We start from the raw sequence: 6,012 nt of genomic DNA on the forward strand, positions 1-6,012 counted from the left end.
GTCCATGGAACTGAGTGAAAGTTAATGTAGAGTACCAGTCAATAATTTGGACCTTCTCATTCAAGGGTTTTCTTTATTTTTCACTATTTTCTACACTGTAGAATAATAATAGTGAAGACAAACTATGAAATAACACATATGGAATCGTGTAGTAACCACACACACACAAAAAAAGTGTTAAACAAGTCAAAATATATTTTAGATTCTTCAAAGTAGCCGCACTTTGTCTCGATGACAGCTTTGCACGCTCTTGGCATCCTCTCAAACAGCTTCATGGGGTAGTCACCTGGAATACTTTTCCAGCAGTCTTGAAGGAGTTCCCACCTATGCACTTGGTGGCTGCTTTACCTTCACTCTGCAGTCCAACTCATCCCAAACCATCTCAATTGGGTTGAGGTCGGGTGATTGTGGAGGCCAAGTCATCTGATGCGGCACTCCCTCACTCTCCTTTTTGGTCATATAGTTCTTACACAGCCTGGAGGAGTGTTGGGTCATTGTCCTGTTGAAAAACAAATGATAGTCCCATTAAGCGCAAACCAGATGGGATGGCGTATCGCTGCAGAATGCTGTGGTAGCCATGCTGATTAAGTGTGCCTTGAATTCTAAATAAATCACTGACAGTGTCACCAGCAAAACACCCCCACACCTCCACCTCCATGCTTCACGGTGGGAACCACACATGGTGAGATTATCCGTTCGCCTACTCTGCGTCTCACAAAGCCACGGCGGTTGGACCCAAAAATCTTACATTTGGACTCATCAGATCAAAGAACAGATTTCCACCGGTCTAATGTCCATTGCTCGTGTTTGTTGCCCAAGAGATTCTCTTCTTATTGGTGTCTTTTAGTAGTGGTTTCTTTGCAGCAATTCAATCATGAAGGACTGATTCACGCAGTCTCCTCTGAACAGTTGATGTTGAGATGTGTCTGTTACTTGAACTCTGAAACATTTATTTGGGCTGCTATTTCTAAAGCTGGTAACTCTAATGAACTTATCCTCTGCAGCAGAGGTAACTCTGTCTTCCATTCCTGTGGCGGTCCTCATGAGCCAGTTTCATCATAGCACTTGATGGTTTTTGCGACTACACTTGAAGAAACTTTAAAAGTTCTTGAGCTGTTCAGTATTGACTGACCTTCATGTCTTAATAAAGTAATGATGGACTGTCGTTTCTCTTTGCTTATTTGAGCTGTTCTTGCCATAATATGGACTTGGTCTTTTACCAAATAGGGCCATCGTCTGTATACCACCCCTACCTTGTCACAACACAACTGATTGGCTCAAATGCATTAAGGAAAGAAATTCCACAAATTAACTTAAGGCACACCTGTTAATTTAAATACATTCCAGGTGACTACCTCATGAAGCTGGTTGAGAAAATGCCAAGAGTGTGCAAAGCAGTCATCCAAGGCAAAGTGCGGCTACTTCGAAGAATCTCAAATATATTTGGACTTGTTTAACACTTTTTTTGATTACTACATGATTCCATGTGTGTTATTTCATGGTTTTGATGTCTTCTCTATTATTATTTAAAGAAAAAGCCTTGAATAAGTAGGTGTATACAAACTATTGACTGGTACTGTGCATGTACAAACACACTTTATTTTTTTTATTCCCCTTTATTTAACTAGATAGGCTAGTTGAGAACAAGTTCTCATTTGCAACTGCGACCTGGCCAAGATAAAGCACAGAAGATTGACAGAGATGATACAGCACTGTTTAATAAAGAAATGCTAGGAGCATATAATAGGCCAATACAATTGTTTTCTTGTTTTGTTTCAGCCTGAGGGCATCTGACCAAGATCGTTCTATATTCCTGACCATCTGAAAAGACCACGGTATGCTACATTAGTCTTTATGATCTCTGAGGAATTTACACTCAGTTGGGAGTCGAGAACCCAAACACCATTTGAGATAGCAGGACCCATCACTGTTCTGCTGGCACTTGCTCTGTCAGATCTGTGAACACTAGGAGGGGGTAGGTCAGTGAAATGGTGATGGGTCCCAAATGATACCCCATTTCCTATACAGCGCACTTACTTTTGACTAGAGCCCTATGGAATCCTATTCCCTTAATAGTGCACTAATTTTGACCAGAGCCCTATGGAATCCTATTCCCTTAATAGTGCACTAATTTTGACCAGAGCCCTATGGAATCCTATTCCCTATATATAGTGCACTAATTTTGACCAGAGCCCTATGGAATCCTATTCCCTATATATAGTGCACTAATTTTGACCAGAGCCCTATGGAATCCTATTCCCTATATATAGTGCACTAATTTTGACCAGAGCCCTATGGAATTTTGACCCCTATTCCCTATATATAGTGCACTAATTTTGACCAGAGCCCTATGGAATCCTATTCCCTATATATAGTGCACTAATTTTGACCAGAGCCCTATGGAATCCTATTCCCTATATATAGTGCACTAATTTTGACCAGAGCCTTATGGAATCCTATTCCCTATATATAGTGCACTAATTTTGACCAGAGCCCTATGTGAAATTTTGACCTATTCCCCCTATATATAGTGCACTAATTTTGACCAGAGCCCTATGGAATTTTGACCTATTCCCTATATATAGTGCACTAATTTTGACCAGAGCCTTGGAATGGCTAATTTTGAGCCCTATGGAATCCTATTCCCTATATATAGTAGAGCCCTATGCCCCTGAATAGAGGAATCCTATTCCCTATATATAGTTTTGACCAGAGCCCTATGGAATCCTATTCCCTATATATAGTGGTGCTACTGACTGAAGACTCACCTGTGCCACATCCAGTAGGTATATCTGGAGGAAGAAGCCCAGCGCACAGCCTGTGATCTGATAGGGCGCTCCTCCCACCGCATAGCACAGCTTGTTGCATATGGACAACCTGTCGCACTGCTCACGCTGGGAAAGACAGGGGGAAAAAAAGGGGTTTATTCATTACCAACAAGTTGACATGTTTAACTTGTTAGTTTGTTAGGATTCACATTAAAAGGTAGAGGAATGCGCAATGCATGAATGTTGCATGCATTCATTCATTCCTTAAAAAAATAAAAAAGTTTCATGCAATAGCTTAGGCCCTGAATGCCAGTCTGTTGTATCAATGGGGTTTGCTACTGCAAAGCAGAAACAAGATGACACCCAGGCTTCCACGGAATGGATTGATGCAATAATGAGTCTGAGTCATTGTTTCACATCAGACACCAACTGAACTTTGTTGCAGTCTGACCAACAGAGTCACAAACCAACAAATAACTAAACAGCTCTAATAGAGGGAATTCTAGACAAAGTAGGGTGAGGGGATACAGTATTGTTACGCCAATATTTTGGGTGAATAGTTATGCATGCTGTTTTTTTTGTCTTATTTCTTGCTTGTTTCACAAAAACGATTTTTCATCAAACTGGTAGGCATGTTGTGCAAATTAAAGGATACAAATTCCACCCCCCCCCCCCAACAAAATAGGAAAAGTGCCAAGGGGGTGAATACTAAGCTATTGTATTTGTCTTCATGAAATGGTAAGCCAACAGGATTGTAACACTTATTTCCATGACTGATTAGAAGTTGTTTTCCATGACACCAATTCACAATTCATATAGAATAGTAATAAATATATAATTGTAATATATTGCTAAGTATCGTGAAAATATTGTATTGTAAGTTCCCTGGCAATTCCCAGCCTTACTACAAAGTGACCAACTAACTGGACAATGTGTCAATAGCTTGAAACAATTAGTGCAAGGAGCTTTAAGTTATGTAGAAACACACTGGTCAAGAAGAAAACTTCCTAGAAAATGCAGGAACCCTAGGAAGAAACATAGAGAGAAGAACCTGGCTTTGAGAGATGGCCAGTCCTCTTCTGGCTGTGCTGGGGGATAATGAGAGTACATGGCCAGATCGTTCTTCAAAGATGTTCAAATGTGCATAAATGACCTGAAGGGTCAAATAATAAAATCACATCAACTTATTTGCAGAGCTAGCCTAAGTATGATTGGATCTACGGTCTCTTTGGCTTAGCATTTAGCAGGCTCTCTTTATATTGGTGATAGGGGGGTATTCTGCTTAGCAGCCTAATCCAAAACAGTCTCTCTCCCATCCCTCCCTCCCTCCCTCATCTGTTTTACTCAAGAGTTCTGGTTTCCAGATCTACCATCCAGCTACAGAACAGGAGGACCAGTGCTGGGATGGGGGCTACAGAACACACCCACAGTAACAGGAGGACCAGTGCTGGGATGGGGGCTACAGAACACACCCACAGTAACAGGAGGACCAGTGCTGGGATGAGGGCTACAGAACACACCCACAGTAACAGGAGGACCAGTGCTGGGATGGGGGCTACAGAACACACCCACAGTAACAGGAGGACCAGTGCTGTGATGGGGGCTACAGAACACACCCACAGTAACAGGAGGACCAGTGCTGGGATGGGGGCTACAGAACACACCCACAGTAACAGGAGGACCAGTGCTGGGATGGGGGCTACAGAACACACCCACAGTAACAGGAGGACCAGTGCTGGGATGGGGGCTACAGAACACACCCACAGTAACAGGAGGACCAGTGCTGGGAATCTGGGACAGAGAGGCATTTTGTCACGACACGGTCCCACGACAGCGTGAGAACAGTGTAACCCAATTATTCTGTATCTGTCCCCACAGGTTGTAGACTGGAACCTTTCCCACCTCGATACCAATCACCCTGTCCGCATCCCTGTCCGCATCTGCACTTGTACATAGCCCACCTATAATTTAGCCCAAACAACTACCTATTTCCCTACTGTATTTCATTTATTTATTTAGCTCCTTTGCACCCCATTATTTTTATTTCTACTTTGCACATTCTTCCATTGCAAATCTACCATTCCAGTGTTTTACTTGCTATATTGTATTTACTTTGCCACCATGGCCTTTTTTTGCCTTTACCTCCCTTCTCACCTCATTTGCTCACATCGTATATAGACTTGTTTAGACTGTATTATTGACTGTATGTTTGTTTTACTCCATGTGTAACTCTGTGTCGTTGTATGTGTCGAACTGCTTTGCTTTATCTTGGCCAGGTCGCAATTGTAAATGAGAACTTGTTCTCAACTTGCCTACCTGGTTAAATAAAGGTGAAATAAATAAAAAATAAAATCCCAAACGGTACTCTATTCCCCATACATAGTGCACTACTTTCATATCAATTCCCTGGCATGAGTGACCTGACAGACTGCCTCCAGAATGGCACCGTATTCTCTACATCACTCTATGGAGCCTGGTCAAAAGTAGTTGGAGCCTGGTCAAAAATAAATACAAAATGGCCAGACTGGTTAGTGTGTCTCCTCACAGGGTTGTCACAATCCCCTGGCGAGAACGAGGGCCTTTCTGCACTTCTCTGGCAGGGAACTTCGCCAGGTTGGCTAGCCAGCTTGAAAGGGAGCCCTCAACGTTTGTCAACCAATAGGCAGTCAGGAGCACAGGCACCCACACCCTCCTCCTAAGCCAATGAAAAGGGCTCTCTGTGGCCGCCACCCGGTTTGCGAGGATCCTGATTGGTGGGATCTGAGACGTCACCTCATTCACACATAGGGGGAAAACACTGGGTACTAAGAACTGCAGGGAACATAAAAGTTTATTTGTGCCCGGGTCCCAAATCAATCCTTATCCTCTGCTAGACTAAGTGGAGTTGCCAACACATCTAGATTTTCAGGGCAAGTTCACAGGCCATAAAACAAATTCAAAATAAAACAACTCCTTAGAATCTGTGTCTATTATTGTTTGTCCTTTGGATCTGGTTAGACACATGAGTCACTGTGTGACCATAAACGTCAGATAACCAAGGCTGTTGACGCACCAACACATTCTTTCAGTGACAATTTGTTGTTCTGACTGAAAAAGGAGCCTCTCTTAAGCCTAGGCTAACCACAGGGACATTAAGGCATCTTTCACAGTGTTGTGGACTGACTCACTGACAATATACAATAACTGGCCAAACACTAGGTTTTAATTCAGGTCAAACACCAATGGTATTGCACAAGTGTAACGG

The sequence above is a fragment of the Oncorhynchus tshawytscha genome, linkage group LG31, assembly GCF_018296145.1.
Source record: "Oncorhynchus tshawytscha isolate Ot180627B linkage group LG31, Otsh_v2.0, whole genome shotgun sequence".
Lineage (NCBI taxonomy): Eukaryota > Metazoa > Chordata > Actinopteri > Salmoniformes > Salmonidae > Oncorhynchus > Oncorhynchus tshawytscha.